Source organism: Sminthopsis crassicaudata, chromosome 1, assembly GCF_048593235.1.
Source record: "Sminthopsis crassicaudata isolate SCR6 chromosome 1, ASM4859323v1, whole genome shotgun sequence".
NCBI classification, from domain to species: Eukaryota; Metazoa; Chordata; class Mammalia; order Dasyuromorphia; family Dasyuridae; genus Sminthopsis; species Sminthopsis crassicaudata.
In genome coordinates this window covers 457,965,731-457,984,321 of record NC_133617.1, presented here as the reverse complement: position 1 = coordinate 457,984,321, position 18,591 = coordinate 457,965,731, and the positions used below count along the sequence as shown (strand labels likewise).

General features: G+C 34.9%; 1 protein-coding gene across 20 annotated transcripts in view; it reads left to right on the top strand.

Annotated features, from left to right (window-relative positions):
* Nucleotides 1-18,591, top strand: part of LINGO2 (leucine rich repeat and Ig domain containing 2) — a 1,288,153-nt gene that overhangs the window by 886,850 nt on the left and 382,712 nt on the right. For 17 of the 20 annotated variants that reach the window (XR_012484577.1, XM_074280815.1, XM_074280813.1 and 14 more), the window contains one exon: nucleotides 2,433-2,550. The exons of the other annotated variants lie outside the window; for them this stretch is intronic. The gene's annotated coding sequence lies outside the window, so the exon portion shown is untranslated. The remainder of the gene's footprint in view (nucleotides 1-2,432; nucleotides 2,551-18,591) is intronic. 20 annotated transcript variants of the gene reach the window in all.

Below are 18,591 nucleotides of genomic sequence, written 5' to 3'. Positions count from 1 at the left end.
AGTCAAATTGGATTTAGCCTAGAATCTATTGGTGACCAGCTAGAATCAGATTGGTCTTGGTTTAATATTTTTATATATGTGTATATATATGTATGTGTATATATGACCATACATATCTACATATTCACATAACTGTAATATATCAAAAAGCCAATCATCATTTATTGTCAGGGTTCTTCTAGGAAAGGAAAAAATTGCATCTTCATATCAATATAACTGGTTTTCTTTGTAATTCTAGGTATTTATTTTATGCATTTAAAAACACTATTCTGAAAAGTGGTCCATAGGCTGATATGCCAGACTGTCAAATGTGTCCATGATACATGTTTAAAGTCTCTATGTTAAAATGTTTTCTGTGTTTCAGGTGCTATTTTAAGCACTGGAGACCCGCAAAAAAAACAAAAATAGTTTTTGCCCTTTAGGAACTTCCATTGCAATGGGAGAGGTAACATGAAAATAAATAAATACATGTAAGATATATATGCCTTAGAAGGCATATAACCTCAGAAAGAAAGCTCCTAGAATTATGGTGAACTAGAAAATGATTCCTGTAAGTGATGTTTTTGGAGCTCTGTCTTTAAGAAAGTCTGGCATTTTAATAAGTTAAAGTGATAAGATAGAGAATTTTAGATATTGGGAAACTGAGGAAAAGCATAAAGATAAGAAGTGGAGTGTTGTGTTTGAGAAATTTTAAATAAATCAAAATATCTAGAATTGTAGAATATGTAGAAATGAGGAAAATGTAAAAACTGGAAATTGATGAAGGCTTCAGGTTTTGAAGAGCTTTAAATATCAAACAAATGACTTTATGTTTGTTACTAAAGGTAACAAGAAACCGCTTAAATTTATTGAGTAGATAAATAACATGGTCAACTCCTCTGCTTTAGGAAAATCACTTAAGAGTCTTCCTGGAGTATGATTAACAGTGACAAGAAATTTGAGGCAAGACAGCTAATTAGAAGATTGTTGCAATAGTCTAACCAAGAGATAATAAGAGTGTGAGGTGCAGTAGTAGTTATATGTGTAGAAAAAAGGGGATATAAAAGAGTGATAATATGAAGGTAGAAATGACAAGATTTGGCAACTTATTACATTCATGAAGTAAGGAAAGAATTGAGGAGGATACCATACTTGTGAGCTTGTATGACTGAGAGGATAGTCTTCAATAGTAATAGAAAAGCCCATAAGAGAAGAGGGTTTCTGGTTTGGTTTTGGATACTCAATTAGAAATATTCCATAAGAATATTTGTGATTTGTGATATGAGACTAAAACATTTGAGGGAGTCTAGATTTATACATATCAATCTGAAAGTTATCTACATAGAAATCAGAACTGAACCCACAAGAGCTGATAAAAATAATGTATGATATGATGAATGCTAATATTTCTAGGAGAAATCTGAGTAGACAAAAATTAATTCCACCTAAAGGAAGCAGAGAACTCTGTGAAATAGATTATATCTGAATTAAACCTTGCATTTCAAAAATGATAACAATAATATAGTAATACTAAAAATATAATTAATATGGTATGTAGCACTTTAAAATGTAGATAGATGATCCCATTTAAGCCTCACAACAATCCAGTGAGTTTAGATACTACATTTATAATATCACAATTTAACCAATAAAGAAACTGAGACTAAGAATGATTTAAATACTTTGTTTAATGCAATTGTGCATATAACTACAAAGTAGCATTCAAACTCAGGTCTTCATGACTCCAAATTCAAAGTTTTAAACATAATGAGATAAAGCTATTCCAAGCATGAGGGAGGAACATCTTGAACAAAGGCAATAGAAGAAGACAGCATGTATTCCAGTTTGAAACTGAAAGTCTTCATTGTCCTTCATTCTCAAGATGTCATTGCTATATTGAGGTAAATTTATATAGTGTGTCCAACTGTGGCTGATCATGCCAATGTAAACTTGGAATGCTCCACCACAGATAAAATGCAAATAGTTCATATGAACATTTGGGGTAGATTCTCTAAATCTGTTCATTTTGCATTTCTTTTGAGTTATTTCAATTCTGCTTTGCTCATAGAGCACAGCACCTTCTATGATGAGGACATGCCATCCTGGGAAGTCCTGTGCCTATGTCTCCCAGATCATTCAATCAATGATTGTGAGTTTTCCATAAAATAGTCTTCTTAGCAAGCATATGTTTGCATTTCAAACTACATACCCAGATCATCAGAGTTATGTTCTTTGCAGTAGGGTTTGAATGTTTTGGAAGTTTAGTTCAAAAAAAGACCTCAGTGTTTGGCATCTTATCCTGCAAAGTGATCTACTTCCTAAGACACTACAAATGGAAAATATTCTATTTTCTGGCATGATACTGATATTTACAAGCATACAACAATGAGGTCAGTACAACAACTCTGTAGATCTTCAGTTTGGTAGTCAATCTAATATCTCCTCTCTCCCAGAAAGAAGAGCTTCTTTGGAGCTTTGCTTTGGAGCTTCCAAAACACATGAGCTAGCTCTGGAAATACATGTGTCAACCTCATTATTGATGTGGCCATCCTTGAAAACTATACTGCTAAAGTAAGTGAACTTATCCATAGCATTCAAAACCTCTCCATATTCTGTAATTAATAATTTCATATGTAGATTTTATAGTGCTGGCTGATGGAGAATTTGTGTTTTCTTGGTGACCAAAATTAGCACAATCACCAAAGAACTGATCCCTAATTTGTAGCATCTCAGCTCCAGAAACTGCACTGAGTACACATTGTTCTGCAAACAAACAAACAAAAAAATCACACACCAACACTCCTTTTACTTTAGCTTTTGCTTGAAAAATTTACTCTCAGTGTATTAGCAGGATTTGTCCTCATTAAAGGCATTGAAACCAGGCTGAAAGCATTATATTTTAAAACATGGAAGCAAATACATTGTCTTGTTCCACTCCATTGGTGACTGGGAAAGCATGAGAGCATCGTCCATTATGCAGAATCCAGGTAAGCATGTCATCATGAAATTGACATACAATCAAATTTTGACATACGTTTTCATGAGCCCCCATAACTAACAATATCAACTGAAACTAAAACTGAAAGTTTATGAAAGTGGATAGCATGAAATAAATTGTAAAAGACAGATTATAACCATATTGGTGGGGAATGGGGTAAATGGGGAGGGGTGTTAAATAACAAAATAAATAATTCTTATTAGGAGGCCTTACAGATTTTGAACAAAGGAATGATGTGATTAAACTTGTAAACAGGCAATGTCTTTAGCAATAATATAAAGAATGAATTACAAAGGAGAGAGAGTGGAAGGACAAAGACTACTTAAGAGTTATAGGCCAAATGAAAGATTGCAGTGCCTAATAAGTGTTACCAAAACACAGTACATCAAATAAGTTAACATATATGAAGAATTTTGCAAACTTTAAAGTATTTTATAAATGTTAGCTGTTATTATTATTTGAGTGCTCTTCTTGATCATCCTGAAAAATTTGAAACTGTTCCATTATGGAGTCCCTCTAGATCCTCTCTTCTCTATTAACTACACATTATTTCAATTCTTCTTCCATCTATTCCCTCTCTATCTTCATAACTAGTTTCTTGGCCTCTTAAAGTAAATGTCCCACTCAACGTTTCATCCTTCCTTAACCCTATTCTCTTTACATTTTTTCCTTTAACAATATCATTCACTCACAAAACTTCAAGTATTATCACGTCTAAGCACATAATTAATTCCCCAATTCATCTCCAGTAAGGAAGTCTGTCTAGCTCCAGGCATACATCTACAACTATTTACATGTACTGGTATCTCATATTTATGTCCAAAACTGAGTTTATTAGTCCCCCCCAAAAAATCTGATTTTCTCACTCCATCATTTTTGCTAGTGGTATAGTAAGTTCAAAAAATTTTTTACTATATTTGGCACTTCCCTTTCTTTGCACACATTTTCAATCAGTTACAGTATTTTTTAATTTTTTCCTCTGTATTTCTCTCAATTGCCTCTGCTACTTTAATTCCATTACTTACTCCTTGGTTTACTTTCTCTGATTAAAACACATTTGTATTATTGCAATATTTTATAAACCTCTCTTCCCACCTCTACTTCTTTCCCTATAAACCATCATCTACACTGTGTTAGACTTTATTTTTCTTATGAATAGATTTACTAGGTTATTTCTCTACTTTGGCTAACAGCAGTATTGTACAGTTGATTTCTGTTGAGGTACTGATTGGTATAGATGACCTTTGAATTCCCTTTTACAGAGGGGAGTCTGTATGCCTACCATATGTGAGGGCTGATGCTAGGATTGGGGAATATACAAATAACAAAGCATTGTCTTAAAATTATTCTGTCAGAGAATGTCAGAGCCAAAAGTGATTGAAAAAATTAGCTAATTTATAGGATAGTTGATCATGGAGCTAGAACTGGAAAGAACTTCAGAGGGATGGAAACCTCCTCATGAAGAAAGTGAAGCCAAGAGAAGCCAAATTACTTGTCCAAAGTCACACAATGAGTTGAAAGTAGAGATTATATTTACCTTCAAGCAACTTAGTCTGATTTAGATAACACCACAAAATAGGGCATAGAAAATATTATTTGAGCCATAGGGTACATAGGAATTAAGAAAAGAGAGGATACTTTGAGAACTTGAATGGTAGCAAAATATTTTATGAAAACATTGAATCTTAAACTGGTTCCTGAAGTAAGTGTAAGCAGAGAAAAGAAAACAGGATCTTGCATGTATGATTGGGGTGATATTGAATGGACATATTGAGTTGAAGCAGAGAGAAATAAAATCTGGAGAGAAAACAAATCATCACTCACCTTGAAAGCTACACTAACGAATTTGGATTCACTCCATAGGCTATGAAGACCATTTTACAATATCTAAGCAAAAATGATAACATGTATTTAATTGGTGCTTTAGGAAATTTGAGTTGACAAGAGTACAAAATTGAGTAGAAAAAAAAATAAGATTAAAACTAGAGTAGAAGGAAGAAAAGTGAAGACCAGGAGAATTAATAGGAGATTTTGCAACTGTGTTGACCTTTTCATATTCTTAAAAATTATAAATAAATCTTCAAAGATCTTTTATTTGTTGGGTTATACCTGCTGATATTTCTCATATTGGAAATTAATATTATTATAAAAATAGTTTTGACCTTGTGGACTTCTTTCAAAGGTCATAGAGACTGCCCAGTGGTCAACTAAACTGGAGAATTCTTTTCTTTTGGAATTGTGGTCTGAAACACTAATTATATTCTGAGTAGGATAGTATGTCAATTTTAGTCTAGCTATCATAATGCACATATAAATTTAAGACATCTGCTATTAGACCTTATCCTGCAAAGGTAATAGTGTATTTTGAAGGACTTCTATCTTATAACTAGAGCTTTAAGAAATATTTTTAAACAACCTCAACGACAAATTTAAACCAATGTGCTCTTCTGTGATGGCTGATACTTTTGCTCCTAAGGCACAAACACTTTGCAAAGAAAATAATTGAAAATGCAGTAATGTGAGGAATTTAAGAGATGCAGCATCACAGAATGAATAAAGAAATGGTCCTGGAGACCAGAAAAGCTAGGTTTAACTTTTTTCCTTAGTAACACACTAGCTATTTGACCTAGGGCAAGTCACTTAACATATCACCATATAAAATTCTTAAGAATGTGATTGACAAAAAAATTGCCATTGATAAATGATATTTTCCATCTACCTCCCCAACTAATAAAAATCACATTTCAGATAAAAAATAAAAACAAAAAACATCTTATTTTGTGGCATTAGATTTCTTTTCAGTCTGTTTTGTAGGTTTTTAGTTAATTCTTGGTAAACCCATTTTTGGCTTTCTTGGCAAGGATGTTGGAAGGTTTCCATTTCCTTATTCCACTCCATCTTACAGATGAGGAGCAGAGGCAAACAGAGTGAAGTGGCTCACAAAGCTAGTGTCTGAAGCCAAATTTGAACGCATGAAGATGAGTTTTTCTGACTTTAGACCAGACACTATAGCCACCACCTAACAGTCCCTCTTTTATTTCTGTCCCTTTACAATTTGTAAGTTTCAAACAAAACAACTCATTTAAAAATTTAATTTTTAATACAAATGCAAAAGGAGCTAAAACAAAGTAACTGAATGTGAAGTATGGGCTAGTTCCTTGGAAGGCCGTGGGGTCAGCCAGAGTCAGGATAAATTAAAGTCCTTGTTCTTTAAGGGGAGAAATGAAGGAGACAGACAAACTGCTACAAGGCTTGCCAAAGACATATCCTGGATTCTTGAGTCCAGAGCCACCAGCCTCATCCTATTGCAAAGTGACTCTGGCCTCTGTCCCTCCATCTTCCAATCCTTGCCTATCTTAACACCAAACTTTCAGCAAGCACCAACAGTGAGAAGAGCCATTTATCCAAACATATACTAAGAAAGTCATTGTCTCACATTGAATAGGTAATTACCTTTAAGTGCTCAGTTTTCTGATTAAACCCTTTTTGGAGTTTCAGCCCTCTACAACTGAAGAAAATAATTAACTAAAAATTATAACCAAACAAATGGAAATGAATAACTCAATGAGACATCAAGAATCAATCAAACAACCCCCCCAAATGAAAAAAAAAATAGAAGAAAATGTAAATTACCTATTGGAAAAACAACTGACCTGGGAAATAGATCTAGGAGAAACAATCTAAGGATTATTGGACTTCCTAAAAACCATGATGAAAAGAAAACCTAGATACCATTTTTTCAGGAAAACATCAAGGAAAACTGTCCAGATGTCCTAGAACTAGAAAATAGCCATTGAAAGAATTCATTGAAAGAGACCCCAAAATGAAAATTTCAAGGAATATTTTAGCTAAATTTCACAATTACATGATCAAAGGAAAAATATTGCAAGCAGCCAGAAGGAAACATTTCAAATATTGAGGAGCCACAATCAAGATTACTCTGAATCTAGCAGCTTCCATCTTAAAGGATTGAAGGGCCTAGAATCTGATATTCTGAAAGATTAAGGAACTTAGATTGCAACCGAGAATCAACTATCTAGCAAAATTAAGCGTTATCTTTTAGGAAAGAAAGTGGACATTCAATGATACAGATGAATTTCATTTATTTCTGATGAAAAGACCAGTTTTAATGTGAAGCCAGATATGTCTGATGTCTCTTTGAGACAAATCTGAAAAGAGTAAGATTCACACAATGTTCATCCCTTTCCCTACTTTTCCTCAATTATAATAGGTGTTTTTTGCCTCTTCAAGAGATTGTAATTTCCCTAATTTTATCTCCATTTTCCCAACCTTTTGATCTTTAGCTTTTTTATATTATCACAGTAAAATCAAAATTTACCTGAGTTCTCTAAGTATACCCATAAAAGAGATATAGTTCTCTAGAGTTCTTGGAGATCAATTTTTGTTTTTGTTTGGTGATGAAAAGAAGGGAAGGGGATGTACATTGTGTGAATCTTACTCTCTTCAGATTTGTCTCAAAGAGAGAACATCAATCATATTTGGCTTCACAGAGAAACTTGTCTCACCCTATAGGGAAGGAGGAGGGGAAAGGGGAAAGGAAAGAGGCACATAGAAGGGCAAACAGTAGTGGCAAAAAGGTATAAAAGGGGGGAGGGGCTGTAGAAGGGGAGGGCTGTTTGAGGAAAGTGGTAGTCAGAAACAAAATTCTGGGAAAGAGGGAAAGGGGGGAAAGGAAAGAGAAAAGCATAACTTGAGGTAAATAAGATGGTGGGAAATATGGAATTAGTCATTTTAACTGTGAATGGGAAAATGAACTCTCCTATAAAAGGGAAGCAGTTAACAGACTGGATTAAAGACCAGAATCTCACAATATGTTGTTTACAAGAAACACATTTAAAGCTGAGTGATAGGTACAGAGTAAAGGTAAAAGACTAGAATAAATTTATTATGCTTCAGATGAAGTTTAAAAAAAAAAAAAAAAGCAAGGGTAGCTATCCTTATCTCAGATGAAGCTAGCAAAAATAGATCTAATTAAAAGAGATAAGGAAAGAAACTACATGCTACTTAAAGGTACCAGAGATAATGCAATAATATCAACACTAAACATATATGCACCAAGTGGTTTAGCAACCAAATTCCTAGAGAAGTCAAAAGAGAACAGGGATATTTGGATTTTGATTGTTTTATTTTCTTTGAGAGTCTGTTTTTGCTCTTCTTTTTTCCCCTTCTCTGTATCCCTAACACTTAGCACAGGTCTTGGAAAATAATGAAGTATTTAGTAAAAATACTTGCTGTGTGTCCTTATTAGATGATGAGTATTGTGGTATATATTCCATTGTTTATATTTGTTGGTAATTGATATATAATAGACACATATAAGAGAGCCTGATAGTGAATGCGAAAAATGCACTAGGTTTTTAAAATATATAAAGAGAAAATCATATGATAAGAAGGTGATGAAGTAGTTGTTTTCCATATATCCTCAGCTTCAAAAACTTTAAAAGAAATATATGCCATATCAAATGGCATATGTAATTAAATATAAAAGGAATACAAATACCATGTAAGATCAAAGGCAAATGAAATGGTATGAAGAAACATAAATACTTTGCCCTCCCCCTAATTATCCTGATGCCATGATGCCTTTTTAGAGCATCAGAATTAATTATAGGTTTTGAAATCCAAACATGGGAATCCTTGACCAGATTCTTCATTGTAGTGACTCAATCTGAATGTCTTCAAAGTCCACAAGAATCAGAAAATATTGATTTTTCCCATACATAGTAAGGAAAGATATCTGGAGATAGTAATATGTTACAATGGAATGTATGTCAGAAATCAGAACTCTCAAAATAGAATTAGCAACACTCAGAGCAAAATCACAATAGAAACTAGCTGCAAGGTTGTGGAAATGTGAAAAAAGTGACAAATTTGGAACTCAAAGATATAAATGTGAAAATGAATGGCAAACAAGAAAAAAAACTAAAGAGCATATGAATTCTATATAACAAAAAATGTCCTTGAAAATAGGATTCCCAGATGTAGCTTTAAAATAATAGTTGGGGACTTCTAACCAAGATGGCAGAGAGTACACACATATCTATCTAAGCTTCCTCTTTTCTTTCAGAATAATCTATTTCATGACAAGCCTCGAATTAGTGCTTGGCTGAAAAAACCACAAATAATTACCAACAGAAGATATCCTCGAAATTCACCAGAAAAGGTCTCTTTTTGCTCCAGGTGGGGACAATTAGATCAGGTGCAGACTGAAGACAGGCAGCAGCAACACAGCATACAGTGAGAGTGGGGTGTGATCTCAGCCATTTCTGTGAGGTGAATTTTACCACAGTTTGTCTACTTTGCCCTGGAAGCAAACCAGTAGGTCAGCAGAGAAGCTATAAACACAGAGAATAAAAGACTGTAACTTGAAAAGCTAAGGTCTCTCAGTACCTGGCCACACCCATGTGGAATGTCTTATCATGCTCTCAGAGTCTCAGAGTGCAGATGCAACACAGCCATTGCTGTCCTGTTAGTGCATCACTGCTGCCCCTGCAATCTGTAGAGGAAGCTTGGTAATACTATCCAGCTCTCCCCTCCCCCCCCAAAAAAAAAGAAAAAGCAGACAAAAAGTATTTGTTTTTTTTTCTTAGTTGGTTTTCTTTCATTCTTCTTTGACAAAATGAGCAAAACATTAACATGGACATGATAGCTTCTGTATGGATAGAGAGCAGACTTTAAACCCTGAGGATACTAAAAACAGATTGTCTCCAGATGAAACCCCAGAGGGGATATGATCTGGTCCTCAACACACAAGACTCTCATAGAAGAAATTAAAAAGACTCTCACAAGAGAGCTAGAAGAAAAAAGGGAAAAGGAAAGGGAAGCCTAGCAAGAGAGTCTGGGTGAGTCAAAACCCTGAGAAATATAGTGGCCAAATTCCAGAACTATAAGATGAAGGAAAAAATACTCTAACCTGCTAGAAAAAAAATCAATTCAAATATAGAGGAGTCACAATGAGGATTAGTCAGGATCTAGCAGTATCCACATTAAAGGATTGAAGGACCTGGAATCTGATATTCCAAAAGGCTTAGGAACTTGATATGCAGCCAAAAAAATTACCCAGCCAAAATGAACATTTTTTCCAGAGAAGAAGATGGACATTCAATGAAATAAATGAAATTCATCTGTTTCTGATGAAAAAAACAGAACTAAACAAAAAGTATGATCTACAAATTTAGAAGTCAAGAGAAGCTTAAAAAGGTAAAAAGAAATCTTGGGAACTATATTTCTCTATAAAGATATGTGAAGAACACATGTATACTTGTTCTAGAAACTAGAGATGGAAAGGAAATTATACCAGAAAAAAAGGTAAAGTGGGGGTACTACATCTCATGAAGAGGTAAAGGAAATCTATTATATCTGAGGGAAAGAATTGAGGTGGATGAACATAGTGTGCATCTTACTGCCATCAGAATTGGCTCAAGGAGAAAAATATTAGACATATTTGATTTACAGAAAAACTTCTCCCACCTCATTGAAAAGTGAGAGAGGAAAAATGAAAAGGAGAGGAGTAAGCTAAGCAGAAGAGAATACAGAAATAGTGAGGAAAAGGGGTAAGATAGGGGGAGGAATTTTAAGATGGGGGGAGGGATACTAAAAAGGGAGGGCTGTGAGAAGTAAGTGGTGCTGACAAGTTTAATACTGGGGAAGGGGGTAACAGAGAAGGAAAGCAAAAAAGCATAAGAAGGATTTACAAGATTAAAAGTAATACAGAATTGGTCATTTTAACCATAAATGTGAATGGGGTAAAATCCCCATAAAGAGGAAGCGATTAGCAGACTGGATTAAAAGCCAGAATCCTACAATATGTTGCTTACAGGAAACATACTTGAAGCAGGTCGATGCATACAGAATAAAAGTAAAAAGTTAGAGGAGAACCTATTATGCTTCAGGTGAAGTCAAAAAAGGAAGGATAGTGTTAGGGTTCTTACTAGGTGCTAAGTCGATAATTAACAATTCTCTAGCTCAGAATTCACACCTTTAGAAGGAGTTTACACCTTTAAAGAAGCTTGCTCATTGGTTGTAAAGGAGTTCCCACAAGCCCATTCTCTGGGAGGATAAAAGGAGTCAGTGTGGAAGGAGGCAATCTGGAAGAAGTAAGAGTCTGGAAGGAGTCTGGAGTGAGTCAAGGGAAGGACTTCCTGGGAGAACTTCAGGGAAGCTAGAGGAGATACAGAGCCAGGATTAAGGAAGAGGAGGATTCAAGATTCTCCCTGCATGCTGACTGAAGGCTTTGAATTCAGAGGGACCTAGAGACTGAAGCTGGCTGGAGAGATTCTGACAGGAAAAGATTCAAGACTTTGAAAGACACAATATATAACTAAAGCCAAGGCTACCTCCCCAAAAGCTCCCCAAGAGATCTCCTCCCAGGGAACAATCCACAATTTTAGAGACAACAGAACATTTACATTTTGGCACCCAATGTGGGGCAAGGACTTTTGGTTATTCTGACTCTGACTGATTCTGAACCCTTCAGAGGGAGCTAGCCCAGGCATGACATTTTGGCACCCAAACAGGTACAGACAAGATCCTGATTCCAGTGGAAAAGCTTCCCATCCAGATCTCAGTGGAAAAGTCTCTCTGACCCAGAAATAAGCGTGAGTAACAAGGAAACTTTGTTAAAAAGCTAAAGTAGAATTGCAGTGAAATGGGGCAAATTTTTAGAAAAACAGCCTTCTGTTTCTGTTCAAGGAAAACGTTTAGAAAGCATTGTCAAAGTTATGAAAAGCCAAGAATTGATTATAATTTTGGAAGAGATCACTGAACTTTTAAAAACTGTGCAGGTCATATGTCCTTGTTTTTCTCTGAAAAAAGAATTGGATCTAGAGGAATGGAAATTAGTAGGAGAGGAAATTTGTCAATACTACAACAAAAAATGGACCTAACTCAATTTCCAAAGATACACTTCAAACATAAAATATAATACAACTGGCTTTAGGACATTATATAACTTATAGAATAAGAAAAAGAAGAAGGAGCAAGAGGGGGAGGTGCCACCTAAATGAGGTGAAAAGGATGAATCAGATAACAATGGAGTTAAGTACAATTCTGAGCAACAAGAGCATTTCTCATTTCTTCCCTCAATTAACACTTCAGGGATGAAGGAAGAAGGAGGAGGGGAAGAGACAGTGACACAAACAGAATTGCCTGTGAAGCAGACTATGACAAGATAAGAAAAAGCTTTGGTTAAAGCTAAGAGAGAAGGACAGGATGTAAGTGATTTTATACATGCATATCCTGTGATTGAAGAGATTGACTAGAGAAGATATACTCCTTTAGATTTGAATAAAATTTTGATTTTATTTGAAAAAAGGATTTGAAAAAAGGTTGCACCCTCTATGGGGCAACATCCTCTTATGTTAAAATGTTACTAAATAATTTGTCTTATGAAATCCTAACCCTGAATGAATGGAATCCATAGCTAGGACATGTTTAAAACCTGGAAAAAACTTGTTGTGGCTTTTGGAGTTTCATGAATTATGTAGGATTCAAGTCAGATACAATATGGAAACAGGATTTAACATACAATTCACTTTTGACCAACTAGCAGGTGAAGATCAGTATGGAGAGAATTTAGAACAGATTTATTGTCCCATAACAATATATGAGCAAATTTATAAGGTTGGTGCTACTACCGGGCTGATATCCCAAAGAAATACTACAGTGCTACAGTGGGAACAAATACTTTTATGAAATATTATTATGAACATGGAAAGACAGGGTCCCTCCTGGCAAGGGACTTCTAGAGAAATTCGTCGATGTTTTCAGTGTGGAAAAGTTAGATATCTAAGAGCTCAATGTAGATATGGAGACAGATATAGAGAAGACAGGGTGAGAGAAGACCTAAAACTCCATGTCCAAAATATCACAAGGGCTTCCACTGGGCCTCAGAATGCAGATTGACCCAGGGAAATGAGAGGCAGGACCTAGCTTCAGCTCCCCAGGTGGGGCATGATGGCAACTGAGGTTACACCCAAAGAGCCTTTAGAAGGTCAGAACTCTGCTGTGATCTATCAGCCGAAAAGCAATCACATGGCAGAAAGGGATTACCTGATCAGTTAGCCAAAAAGCAATCAGATAGCAGAAATGGATTACACTTGGGGAGAATACAGGCCTTTTAAACCAACAGGGCAGTGTCCAGTACAAACAGCTCCAATGTAATTGCCAGATGATGAGAAGAGATTTAGAAAGTGGTAAATAAAAGGAAATTAGATAGGTTAACTGCCTGGGAAAGAGGGTTTGCTTGTATTAAACAGATAGAAAAGGAAATAGGTGGATGGCAACAAGCACCTAGATTGAGACAGAAAAAGAGAAAAACCTCAAAACAAAGGAGAAGATCTAAGAAACATCTGACACTGAAAGAGCATGGCTGATAAGGAGACTGTTAAAGATTCCCTAACACAAGATGAGACTATTGTAGGACTTTAAAACTTGCAGAAATTATTGGATTTCTGGCACATGAACTAATGGATAAGGGACTTATGGACATGTATAAATTCTCAATTTATGATTATTTGATCATGTTATTTGTTACATCACTTCTAGCATGTGTTATGTTACTATGTATTTATGTGATTATGTGTAATATCTCCCATATTGATGGATTTATGTATACCTGTTTCAAGGTCATGACCACCCTATGATCTAAACCAAAAGAAAGGGGGAGATGTTAGGGTCCTTACTAGGTGCTAAGTCGGTACTTAACAATTCTCTAGCTCAGAATTCATACCTTTAGTTCACACCTTTAAAATGAGTTTACACCTTTAAAGAAGCTTGCTCATTGGTTGTAAAGGAGTTCCCACAAGCCCCTGGGAGTACCCACAAGTCCATTCTCTGGGAGGATAAAAGGAGTTAGTCTGGAAAGAGGCAGTCTGGAAGAAATGAGAGTCTGGAAGAAATCTGGAGTGAATCAAGGAAAGGACTTCCTGGGAGAACTTCAGGGAAGCTAGAGGAGATTCAGAGCCAGGATTCAGGAAAAGGAGGATTCAAGATTCTCCTTTCATGCTGACAGAAGGCTTTGGATTCAGAGGGACCTACAGACTGAAGTTTGCTGGAGAGATTCTGAAAGGAAAAAAATCAAGATGTTGAAAGACACAATACAGAAATAAAGCTTAGGCTGCCTTCCCAGAATCTCCCCAAGGGAGCTCCTCCCAGGGAACAATCCACAGTTTTAGAGACAACAGAACATTTACATTTTGGTGCCCAACATGGGGCAAGGACTTTTGCTTATCCTGATTCTGGCTGATTCTGAGCCCTTCAGAGGTAGCTAACCCAGATTTGACAGGGTAGTCATCCTGATTTGAGATCAAGAGAAAGCAAAAATTGATCTAATTTTAAAAGATAAGTAAGGGCATTATATCTTGCTAAAGGGTAGCATAGATGATAAAGCAATATCAATATTAAATATATATACACCAAGTTGTGTAGCATCTAAATTCTTAAAAGAGAAATTAAGAGAGCTGCAAGAAGAAATAAACAGCAAAACTATAATAGTGGGAGATCTCAACCTTGCACTCTCAGAATTAGATAAATCAAAGCACAAAATAAATAAGAAAAAAGTCAAAGAGATAAATAGAATGCTAGAAAAATTATATATGATATCTTTGGAGAAAACTAAATGGAGATAGAAAGGAGTACACTTTCTTCTCAGAAGCTCATGGAATCTATGCAAAAATTGACTATATATTAGGACATAAAAAATTCAAATTAAAATTTTGCAGTAAGGCAAAAATAGTAAATGCATCCTTTTCAGCCCACAATGAAATGACAATCACATTCAATAAAAAGCCAGGGGAAAATAGGCCAAAAAATAATTGAAAAATAAATAATCTCATACTAAAGAATGATTGGGTGAAATGGCAAATCATAAACATAATTAATAATTTCACCAAAGAAAATGACAATAATGAGATGTCATACCAAATATTTTGTGATGCAGCCAAAGCAGTAGGAAGGGATAATTTTATATCTCTATAGACCTATTTGCAAAAAATAAAAAGAAGATCAATGAATTGGGCTTTCAACTAAAAATGTTAGAAAAGGAACAAAATAAAAACAAACAAACAAACAGTGAAACTCTAAACTTGAAATTCTAAAAATTAAAGGAGAGATTAATAAAATTTAAAGTAAAAAAACCTATTGAATTAATTAATAAAACTAAGAATTATGCCCAAAAAGTTATCAAACTATGCATACTCTTTGATCCATCAGTGTTACTACTGGTCTTATATCTCAAAAAGATACTAAAGAAGGGAAAGGGATCTGTTTTTGTCAAAATGTTTGTGGCAGCCAGTTTTGTGGTGGCTAGAAACTGGAAAATGAATGGATGCCCATCAATTGGAGAACGGTTAGTAAACTGTAGTATATAAATGTTGTGGAATATCATTGTTCTGTAAGAAGTGACCAGCAGGATGAATACAGAGAGGTTTGGAGAGACTTACATGAGCTGATGCTGATTGAAATGAGCAGAACCAGGAGATTTTTGTATACTTCAACAACTATATTATATAAGGATATATTCTGATGGAAGTGTATATCTTCAACAAAGAGAAGGTCTAATTCAGTTCCAATTGATCAATGATGGACATAATCAGCTACACCCAGAGAAGGAACAGTGGGAAATGAGTGTGAACTGTTTGCATTTTTGTTTTTCTTCTCAGGTTATTTTTACCTTCTGAATCCAAGTCTTCCTGTGAACTGTTCAGTGCTGCACACATATATTGTATCTAGGATATACTATAACATATTTAACCTGTATAAGACTGCCTGCTATCTCAGGGAGATAGTGGAGGGAGGAAGGGAAAAGTTGGAACAGAAGTGAGTGCAAGGGATAATGTTGTAAAAAATTACCCATGCATATGTACTGTCAGTAAAAAGTTACAATAAAAATAAAATAAAATAATAGTATTTCTAAGAAGGCAGAGAGAAGTGAATTATTAGCATACCACAGAAAGTGATATAAGAAAATGCATTTGAATTTATATAGACAACAAATATTGTTTTTTAATTTAGTCTTCCATTTGCTTCCCATTTTATAGGAGAGTTCATCCCATTAATATTCACAGTTATAATTACTAGTTCTATATTTCCCTCCATCCTATTTTCAACCCTGTATATACTTTTGTTCTTTCTTTCCAGCCTGTCCTCAGTCCTGTTTTTTAAAATCCACCCCACCCACTGCCCTATTTCCTATCACCCCTTCCCTTTTCTCTTATTAATATTTTTAGTGATCACTCTTTCCTCCCTTCTCTTACATTTTTTCCTAGTTTTTGTGCTCTCCTTCCATCCTATCCTTCCCTTTTCTTTTCTTCTTTCTCCTCCCACTTCTTTAAGGAGCTAGATAAATGTCTATACCCAATCAATGATTTAATTATTTCCTCATAGAGCCAAAACTGATTAGATCAACCTTAAGACAATACTCATTCCCATCCTTTCTTTCCCTAGATTGTAATAGGTCTTTTGAGCTTCTTCATGTGAACTAATTTTACCATTATACGTCCCCCTTCCTCTCTTTCCAGTACAGAATTTTGTCTACTCCTTAATTTATTTTTCTTTGATGTCATCATATCAGAGTTCATTCACAATAGCAACTTTAGTACATGTGATCCTCTGTCTGACTCAGTGACAGATACAGTTCTCAAGAGTTACAGATATCATTTTTCCATTTAGAGATATAGTTTAACCATTACAAACATTTTCCCCCTATTTGCCTTTCTATGCTTTTCTTGAATCCTATGATTAAATTTTCTGTTGAGATCTGGTTTTTTCAGTAGAAATGATTGAAAGTCTCTTACTTCATTGAAGCATCATTGTCTCCCTTGAATGATGATACTGAGTTTCCTGGGTAATTAATTCCAGGTCCTTTTCCTTACAAAATATGAGATATTCCAGTCCCTCCAATCCTTTATTGTAGAAGCTGCGAGATCCTTGGTAATCCTGAATATTCCTCCTATACATTTCAATTGTTTTTGTCTTGTAGTTTGCAGTATTTTTTCCTTGAGGTTGTTGTTTTGTAATTTTGCAACAATGTTCATTGGAGCTTTACTTGTGGAATCTGTAAAAGTTAACAATGGATTCTTTCAATCAATATTTCCCCCTCTGTTTCTAGAATATTAGGACAATTTTCCTTAATGATTTCTTGTAGAAATCTATCCAAACTCTTTTTGTGGTCATGGCCTTCAGGTAGGCCATTAATTTTTAAATTGTCTCTTCTGGATCTATTTTCCAAGTCGGCTCTTTTGCCAATGAGGTATTTCATATTTTCTTTCATTTTAAAAATTCTTTTTAGTTTATTTGACTGATTTCTTGCTATCCCACAAAGTCCTTAGCTTGCATTTTCCCTGTTCTAGTTTTTAATGCATGATTTTCTTCACTTATTTTTTTTTTAATTTCCTTTTTCCATTAGGTTTATCCTACTGTTAGGAAGTTTTCTTCAGACAACTTTTTTTCTTTTCATTTCCAAACTGTTTACTCTCTCATGCATATGTCTCATTTCCTTTTTCATTTTTTTTCTACCTCTGTTCTTTACCTTTTAAAGTCTTTTATGAGCACTTCCAAAAAGACTCCTTGGGCTTGAAACCAATTTATATTACTCTTTGAGATGTCCTCTGTGGATATTCTGTCTTCATCTGAGTTTGTGTTTTGGTCTGCCTTGACACCATAGTACCTTTCTGTGGTCAATATTCTTTTCTGTTTCTCCCTCTTTTCTTTCCTTTTCTCTTGATATTTCCTCTTTTTTATACTTTTATAGTTGAGCTCTGCTCCTGGGATAAAGGGGGCACTGTCCCAAGCTTCCTGTGCAGTTGTGAGCTTTGACTTTGAGCACAGAGGACCTTTGTGTTTGCAGGGGTAACTTTGACTGTTCTGTTCAGGAAACAACCTGTTTTCCCAGAGTTTGACTTTTGAGCTGGGACTGGAAGCTGCCCCACGGATTTGCTTCTCTACTGAGCCAGGACTGAAGGTCTTAGTTGCTGATTTGCCCTAGCTTTCCCATAATCTGTCTGAGCTGGGCTGAATATCTTTTTCATTCCAGTGAGAATGACTTGACTTGAATATTGAAGTTTTTTCAATCTATCTCGATCTGGAGAGTGGTTTCATTCTGTTAGATGCTATTCAGAGGTTTGGTTTAATGTGATTTTTAAGTGAAACTCCAAATAAAATATTCTTAATTATGCAGATTTCCACAACAGGCAATCCCTAAATTTATTTATTTATTTATTTGTTTGTTTGTTTATTTATTGTTTTTTTTTTTGGGAGGACAAATGTTCTGATTTTTTTTAATTTAAAAAGATGTGACTGAATGTGAACGTGACAAACTTTGAGCAAATTAGCTTGATTTTGATTCCTGGTAAATTCCTAGAAAGCATTATTTTTTTTTTATTGATTTTATAATTATAACATTTTTTGACAGCACATATGCACAGGTAATTTTTTACAACATTATCCCTTGTACTTCTTTCTTTTCCGAATTTTTCCCCTCTTCCTTCCACCGCCTCCCCTAGATGACAGGCATTCCCATACATATTAAATATGTATATGGTAGGTACAATATATATGTGCAGAACCAAATTTCGTTGTTGTTGTTATTGTTGCAA